This window comes from Dermacentor andersoni, unplaced genomic scaffold, assembly GCF_023375885.2.
Source record: "Dermacentor andersoni unplaced genomic scaffold, qqDerAnde1_hic_scaffold ctg00000849.1, whole genome shotgun sequence".
NCBI classification, from domain to species: Eukaryota; Metazoa; Arthropoda; class Arachnida; order Ixodida; family Ixodidae; genus Dermacentor; species Dermacentor andersoni.
The window spans coordinates 1-8,809 of NW_027315525.1; the positions used below are offsets into that span (position 1 = coordinate 1).

At 60.5% G+C, this 8,809-nt stretch overlaps 2 non-coding genes across 2 annotated transcripts; both read right to left on the minus strand.

The window, feature by feature from the left end:
- Nucleotides 1-1,500: 1,500 nt before the first annotated feature.
- Nucleotides 1,501-1,653, minus strand: LOC140215140 (5.8S ribosomal RNA). Its single transcript, XR_011892059.1, has one exon. It is a non-coding gene; the product is annotated as a 5.8S ribosomal RNA (ribosomal RNA).
- Nucleotides 1,654-3,227: 1,574 nt separating this feature from the next.
- LOC140215142 (small subunit ribosomal RNA) lies at nt 3,228-5,042 on the minus strand. The gene has a single exon (XR_011892061.1). It is a non-coding gene; the product is annotated as a small subunit ribosomal RNA (ribosomal RNA).
- Nucleotides 5,043-8,809: the final 3,767 nt, after the last annotated feature.

Genomic DNA, 8,809 nt, shown 5'->3' on the forward strand with positions numbered 1-8,809 from the left:
AACTATCGGTCTCTCGGTCGTATTTAGCCTTAGATGGAGTTTACCACCCACTTAGGGCTGCACTCTCAAGCAACCCGACTCACGGGAGGCTTCATCCCGGGCGCGCAACGGCGGAGACGGGCCTGGCACCCACTCTGGGACAAGCCCCTGTCAGGGGGACTTGCACCGTCGCAAACACCCGAGAACGTCGCCTCCCATACACCACATTTCCCGACCGCCTGCAAGGACGGGGGATTCGGTGCTGGGCTCGGTCCCGTTTCGCTCGCAGCTACTCGGGGAATCCCTGTTGGTTTCTTTTCCTCCGCTTAGTGATATGCTTAAATTCAGCGGGTTGTCTCGCCTGATCTGAGGTCGACAACGGATACATCGCTTTCGCCCATTCCAGCACGACCGAGTACGACGCCCTGCCACGTCCTTACGGACAAGGCTGGCAGGCGGCACAACGCCTGCGCGCGTGCGTCATACGAGCGGTATGCCGAAAAGGACTCGACACGTTCGAAAACCCAGCGCCAACCGAGTGCGACGCCCTACCACGTCCTTCGCCCAACACGGAGCTACTTATAGACGAGGCTGGCAGGCGGTGAACCGCCTGCGCGCGTGCGGCGCACGAGCAGTTGCGTGGTAAGCGACCGTGTCTGAAGCCCAAACACCACCGAGGCAAAGATCGCCTTAGCAGCGCGCCGCTTCAGCGGGCACCGCAGGGGCGACTAAAACCTGGCGGGAGGCATCGTCTCGTGTAGCGTCGCCCCTGCCCCAACTGGAGTGGCCCAGTCTTTAGGGGACAGAGACTGCGAAGCACTTGGACCGACGGCGGACTACGACGGAACGCTTCAGCTCGGCCAACGGGGCACCCACGCTCTCGAAGGAGACATTTTCCGTTTCGCGGCAATTCTCCGCCGTGCCGTGACTCTTCTCGCTCGCAGACTGCGCTGTCGCGTCGAACCGCTTTCGGGGGCCACCCTTCTCCTCCCCGCTCCTCGCAAGAATCTGCCGATTCCCATTCCTGCGACGAAGCCCGGAAGGGCGCCCACACAACTGCGGTGACGTGAACGAGCGACCAGCTCTGGAGCTCGACGTACTTCGAAGGCAAACAGCGCAAATTGCGATCGCGCTGGCTTTGCGCACGGCGCGGGAATCGGCCGGCGTTTCATTCCCACGTTTTCCGTGCACGCAAGCGTGCGCTTCCGACTCTCTCGCAAACGTGCGCGCTACATGGCAACAGACGTTCGCGCCTCGTGCTTGGACCGCTCTTTCCCTGCAGGTATCCGACTCCATCCTGCGGCGGTCTTGCTAGAGGCGCGCACTCGTCACGCTGCAGTAGTAATGCCTCGTTTCCGTCTTTTCGAAGAATTGGCACAACGGTTTGCCACCGTCTCCCTCTCGTGAGGCCGCTGGCGCGTGGCTTTAGCGCTCAACGTACTGTCCATGATGCCGACGCGGTCAAAACGAGTCGACGGACGCACGTTCCCTGTGCGCCGAAGTCTCTCTTGATATGTGATCCGACCCTCAGACAGACGAAGCCAAGGGAAGACCCAAGGCCGCAATGTGCGTTCAAAGAATCAGTGCTCAGTGTGTCCTGCAATTCACACCAAGTCTCGCAGCTGGCTGCGTTCTTCATCGACCCGAGAACCGAGTGATCCACCGCTTAGAGTCGTGAAAAATAGTTTGTTCAATTCAGTACAGTACAACCAGGGTTTTAGGCACGTGGCGTCTCCCTGTGTGTGGTTTCGAAGAGCGCCTTTCGGCGTGCGCTCCTCCAGTCTCGCTCTTTCGGCGGCCGCGTCTCAGCAGCTGAAAGCCTAATGGCACTCCACTCCTGCTACTCGCGCGTGTGTTTTGCGCCCACGCCTTCCTCGCTTGCCCTCGAGGTAGCTTATGCCGTTTGCGCGCACTCGAAGCCGGTTTTACCTGCCATCCAACCACCGGACCCGTGTGTCTCGTGTGCACGTTCACATCGCTCCACTAAAAATTGCAAAGAGCGACAGAGCCATGATTAGGGCTAAGCCGCTGTGGAGTCTTTAACGGCTACACGGCCACGGGCAGGGCTTCACCCCCATCGACGTGCTTCGCTTCAGTCAGCAGTAGGTTCATAGAAGGGCCTCAAACACACACACACTTTCGCATCGGCAGATCGCCGCAGCATAACCGCTGTTGATCCAACAGCCTACTTGAGACGAAAGACAAGAGCCCGGCGCGCGTACTCGCGCAGCTCTCCAAAACCACTCGGCCAGTGCCAGGGACGGCTCCCTGCGCCGGCGCCACAACAAGTCTACTTGAGGCGGAAGACGAAGCCAGCAAGGGCCTGGCCGCAAGTGCGTTCGAATCCGGGACTACAGTCCCTCGTCTGTCCGTACTTCCTCTTTCGACGTGCGGCGCCTTCCCAAAGCGCACAAGTCCGCTAACCGCAGAACGCTTCCGACGTAGCAAAGCCGCGTTTCCTTCGGTACTTCGCAGCAACGCCGCCTTTCCCTCGGCGGCGGGCGAATAGCCTGCAGACGTCGTCGCATTAAACCGCGATCTCGACACCTCGCGCGTCACGAGCAGGAGCCGACCGGCAGCCTCCGGCCCTTTCGGACTCGGTGGCATTTGCCGCGGAGGACGGGAGAGCACTTTAGGCCACGGTTCCTTCCGTACTTGGCAGCCGCACCCTCATACCGACAGTTCCATGACCGACCGAGCGCCACACCGTTCCTTTAGTACTTGGGCGGCAACAAAGTCGGGTCGTTACTCCATACTCGCCGCAGGAAGCGACCGGCAGCCGCCAGACTTTTCAGACTCGGCAGCGTTTGCCGCGGAGGACGGGAGAGCGCTCGCACCACGGTTCCGTGTGTGTACTAAGCGGCAGCGGCATTAGCTCTCGACCGTCAGTTCCTTGACCGACCGCACGCTTCGCCGTTCCCCTCGTACTGGGCAAAGCAGCAGGTCGGGTCGTCTTACTCCCATTCCGCGCAAGAGCGCCAAAGCGGACAGAAAGCCCACCCAGTGTGCGTTACGCCGTTTCTACCCGCGGGCGCGGCCAAGCCAACCGTCCAAGGTTGCAGCCGGCGTCCACTGGGCGCAACAAATTTGGCACGGGGCGCCCCTCAAAATTCAGGCAGTCCCCGGCATGTTCGGGTATAGCCGTCCCCGCGTCCAAGCGGGGCCAGCGGCGGAAAGCGTCGGGCGCAGCGAGCTGCTTCACCCACACGGGGTAGAAACAATGGCGCTCGCCACCCTTCACAATCCGGTAATGATCCTTCCGCAGGTTCACCTACGGAAACCTTGTTACGACTTTTACTTCCTCTAAATGATCAAGTTTGGTCATCTTTCCAACAGACCGGCGCAACCGAAAGGCCGCGCCGGACATCGGTCCGAAGACCTCACTAAATCATTCAATCGGTAGTAGCGACGGGCGGTGTGTACAAAGGGCAGGGACGTAATCAACGCGAGCTTATGACTCGCGCTTACTGGGAATTCCTCGTTCAAGGGGAACAATTGCAAGCCCCTATCCCAATCACGAAAGAAGTTCCACGGGTTACCCAGTCTTTTCAGACAGGGATAAAGACACGCTGCTTCCTTCAGTGTAGCGCGCGTGCGGCCCCGGACATCTAAGGGCATCACAGACCTGTTATTGCTCTGTTTCGTGCGGCTAGGAGCCGCTTGTCCCTCTAAGAAGGTTGTAAGGTGCTGGGAACCCCGCACCTATTTAATAGGCTAGAGTCTCGTTCGTTATCGGAATTAACCAGACAAATCGCTCCACCAACTAAGAACGGCCATGCACCACCATCCACCGAATCAAGAAAGAGCTCTCAATCTGTCAATCCTCCCAGTGTCCGGGCCGGGTAAGTTTTCCCGTGTTGAGTCAAATTAAGCCGCAGGCTCCACTCCTGGTGGTGCCCTTCCGTCAATTCCTTTAAGTTTCAGCTTTGCAACCATACTTCCCCCGGAACCCAAACACTTTGGTTTCCCGGAAGCTGCCCGCCGAGTCATTTGAGTAACTCAGGCGGATCGCTGGTTGGCATCGTTTATGGTCAGAACTAGGGCGGTATCTGATCGCCTTCGAACCTCTGACTTTCGTTCTTGATCAAAGAAAACATTCTTGGCAAATGCTTTCGCAGTAGTTCGTCTTGCGACGGTCCAAGAATTTCACCTCTAGCGCCGCAATACGAATGCCCCCGTCTGTCCCTCTTAATCATTACCTCGTATTCCAAAAACCAACAGAACAGAAACGAGGTCTTGTTCTATTATTCCATGCAAGTTTATTCAGGCGACTCGCCTGCGTTGAGCACTCTAATTTTTTCAAAGTAAAAGCACCGGCCTTCTCGAGGCACACAATGAAGTGCACCAAGAAAGGACCGGCATGATGTTCAGTCCGAGCCGTCGCATCGGGTAGATGCACTACTCGTCTGGAACTGAGATCCAACTACGAGCTTTTTAACCGCAGCAGCTTTAGTATACGCTATTGGAGCTGGAATTACCGCGGCTGCTGGCACCAGACTTGCCCTCCAATTGATCCTCGTTAAAGGATTTAGAGTGTACTCATTTCAATTACGGGGCCTCAAAAGAGTCCCGTATTGTTATTTTTCGTCACTACCTCCCCGTGCCGGGAGTGGGTAATTTGCGCGCCTGCTGCCTTCCTTGGATGTGGTAGCCGTTTCTCAGGCTCCCTCTCCGGAATCGAACCCTGATTCTCCGTTACCCGTAACAACCATGGTAAGCAAGTAACCTACCATCGAAAGTTGATAAGGCAGACACTTGAAAGAAACGTCGCCGGCTCGTGGCCATGCGATCAGCACAAAGTTATCCAGAGTCACCACACAATACGGGCCGAAACCCGATCGATCTTGGTCTAATAAAAGCACCCGTCGCCCAAAGGGCTTCAGGCTCACTGCATGTATTAGCTCTAGAATTGCCACAGTTATCCAAGTAGGAAGAAACGATCTAAGGAACCATAACTGATTTAATGAGCCATTCGCGGTTTCGCCTTATTTCGGCATGTACTTAGACATGCATGGCTTAATCTTTGAGACAAGCATATGATTACTGGCAGGATCAACCAGGTAATCGTTCAACTGCGCGTCCAGCCTTTCAAGCAGGCCGGACGCCGTTTTTGCGATGCCGAGGCCACCTTCAGGCGCCCCAACACGCTTCGTTCTCGCAAAGGGTAGCACTTTGCACAGTCCGAGACGACGGCGTTCGAGCTCGCAACGGCGCCCTCCCCGCAGGGCCGGGTATCGCCACGCGGCAAGAAGCACGCAACATTCTCGATAGACCGGTTGTGTCGACTCGATCGCGGCTTGCGGTTTCTCTCGAGCCCGCAGCACTGGTGGACCGACCGACACTTGCAACGTAGCCGAGACGGCAAAGCCGCTAGGCGACGGGTCACGCCCGCGCCTTCGGCGCTTTCGTATTTGATTCGTCCGAGGACGATGCGGAACACACTTCGATATCGTGGAAAAAGCGTCGTCCGACAACCAGCCCCTAACGCATCAAGCGGATGAGGCTGCAGACGTCAGCTGTGGGATCCACGGGAGCGATACCGGGGACACGCTTGACGGGCACGAAGCCCGCCGCATATCAAACACCCAGGTCGCTTTGGGGGCGACTGCTCTCTGGGACCCCCATATAATAGCAGCGATAAGTACCCAGACCTCCATGGGGCCGTACTCGTGCCACTTTCGACGAGCGTTTGGCGAAAATCGTGCCGCCTCGTAACGCCGCGAGCAAGATTGAAAGCTTACGTCGGCAGCACAATGCCGAAGTCGTGAAAGCGCAGCGCGTCCACCGAATGCGCGAACGGCAATTTCTCGCCAATGGCCAGTACGGTTTCCTGCACAATTGCCTGTCTGTCGCCCTACGGGGCCCCCGGCCGATCGATTCGAGGCACGCTAGCACGGCCCCTTCGCCATTTCCGAGCACGAGTGCGAACAGTGCGGGCGGCGTGCTCGACGCCCCGGCTGACGTCGTTTCGGACTTTGTCTCTTCGCGTGCTCGCGGCAACGCCGCGGCCAACGACGACGTCTGCGCGGTTCTTTGCCGGTTCCCGGCGTGCTACAGTGCAGCCCTCTGCAGGGTGACACCGGCTCCGTCGTGGCCGTGCGGCGGCTTGTACGCAAAAGTTGCGTCAAAGGCGTCGCGCTCGCGCCGCCCCGGCACACGCGGTTTCGGACTTTGTCTCTTCCAGCGCTCGCGTAGTCGTGGGCACGATTGTCGACGTCGCAACGGTGCGCGGACACCGCCACGAGCACGCGCAAGACGAAAATCGCACTACGGTACAATGTCGGCCGGGGCCGTACGGCCCCTTACAGTAGCAGCGATAAGTGCCCAGACCTCCATGGGGCCGTACTCGTGCGACGCGGCGGCGTACTGCGCCGAGCCGAGCGCCAATATTTGGCTTTTGCAGGGCGGATTCGAGCTCTGGCGATCGCCGCGGTACCGCCGCTCACCGATTCAAGGCACGCTAGCGCGGCCCCTTCGCCATTTCCGAGCACGCGTGCGAACAGTGCGGGCGGCGTGCTCGACGCCCCGGCTGACGTCGTTTCGGACTTTGTCTCTTCGCGTGCTCGCGGCAACGCCGCGGCCAACGACGACGTCTGCGCGGTTCTTTGCCGGTTCCCGGCGTGCTACAGTGCAGCCCTCTGCAGGGTGACACCGGCTCCGTCGTGGCCGTGCGGCGGCTTGTACGCAAAAGTTGCGTCAAAGGCGTCGCGCTCGCGCCGCCCCGGCACACGCGGTTTCGGACTTTGTCTCTTCCAGCGCTCGCGTAGTCGTGGGCACGATTGTCGACGTCGCAACGGTGCGCGGACACCGCCACGAGCACGCGCAAGACGAAAATCGCACTACGGTACAATGTCGGCCGGGGCCGTACGGCCCCTTACAGTAGCAGCGATAAGTGCCCAGACCTCCATGGGGCCGTACTCGTGCGACGCGGCGGCGTACTGCGCCGAGCCGAGCGCCAATATTTGGCTTTTGCAGGGCGGATTCGAGCTCTGGCGATCGCCGCGGTACCGCCGCTCACCGATTCAAGGCACGCTAGCGCGGCCCCTTCGCCATTTCCGAGCACGCGTGCGAACAGTGCGGGCGGCGTGCTCGACGCCCCGGCTGACGTCGTTTCGGACTTTGTCTCTTCGCGTGCTCGCGGCAACGCCGCGGCCAACGACGACGTCTGCGCGGTTCTTTGCCGGTTCCCGGCGTGCTATAGTGCAGCCCTCTGCAGGGCGACACCGGCTCCGTCGTGTCCGTGCGGCGGCTTGTACGCAAAAGTTGCGTCAAAGGCGTCGCGCTCGCGCCGCCCCGGCACACGCGGTTTCGGACTTTGTCTCTTCCAGCGCTCGCAACCATGTCGGGGCCGACGCCGACGACTGCGTGGTGTTTCAACGATTGCCGGCGTGACACAATGCAGCTGCGTGCGGGATGCCAGCGATTCCGTCGTGTCCGTGCGGCGGCTTGTACGCAAAAGTTGCGTCAAAGGCGTCGCGCTCGCGCCGCCCCGGCACACGCGGTTTCGGACTTTGTCTCTTCCAGCGCTCGCGTAGTCGTGGGCACGATTGTCGACGTCGGAACGGTGCGCGGACACCGCCACGAGCACGCGCAAGACGAAAATCGCACTACGGTACAATGTCGGCCGGGGCCGTACGGCCCCTTACAGTAGCAGCGATAAGTGCCCAGACCTCCATGGGGCCGTACTCGTGCGACGCGGCGGCGTACTGCGCCGAGCCGAGCGCCAATATTTGGCTTTTGCAGGGCGGATTCGAGCTCTGGCTATCGCCGCGGTACCGCCGCTCACCGATTCAAGGCACGCTAGCGCGGCCCCTTCGCCATTTCCGAGCACGCGTGCGAACAGTGCGGGCGGCGTGCTCGACGCCCCGGCTGACGTCGTTTCGGACTTTGTCTCTTCGCGTGCTCGCGGCAACGCCGCGGCCAACGACGACGTCTGCGCGGTTCTTTGCCGGTTCCCGGCGTGCTATAGTGCAGCCCTCTGCAGGGCGACACCGGCTCCGTCGTGTCCGTGCGGCGGCTTGTACGCAAAAGTTGCGTCAAAGGCGTCGCGCTCGCGCCGCCCCGGCACACGCGGTTTCGGACTTTGTCTCTTCCAGCGCTCGCGTAGTCGTGGGCACGATTGTCGACGTCGGAACGGTGCGCGGACTACGCCACGAGCACGCGCAAGCCGAAAATCGCACTACGGTACAATGTCGGCCGGGGCCGTACGGCCCCTTACAGTAGCAGCGATAAGTGCCCAGACCTCCATGGGGCCGTACTCGTGCGACGCGGCGGCGTACTGCGCCGAGCCGAGCGCCAATATTTGGCTTTTGCAGGGCGGATTCGAGCTCTGGCGATCGCCGCGGTACCGCCGCTCACCGATTCAAGGCACGCTAGCGCGGCCCCTTCGCCATTTCCGAGCACGCGTGCGAACAGTGCGGGCGGCGTGCTCGACGCCCCGGCTGACGTCCTTTCGGACTTTGTCTCTTCGCGTGCTCGCGGCAACGCCGCGGCCAACGACGACGTCTGCGCGGTTCTTTGCCGGTTCCCGGCGTGCTATAGTGCAGCCCTCTGCAGGGTGACACCGGCTCCGTCGTGTCCGTGCGGCGGCTTGTACGCAAAAGTTGCGTCAAAGGCGTCGCGCTCGCGCCGCCCCGGCACACGCGGTTTCGGACTTTGTCTCTTCCAGCGCTCGCAACCATGTCGGGGCCGACGCCGACGACTGCGTGGTGTTTCAACGATTGCCGGCGTGACACAATGCAGCTGCGTGCGGGATGCCAGCGATTCCGTCGTGGCGGTGCGGCGGCTTGTACGCAAAAGTTGCGTCAAAGGCGTCGCGCTCGCACCGCCC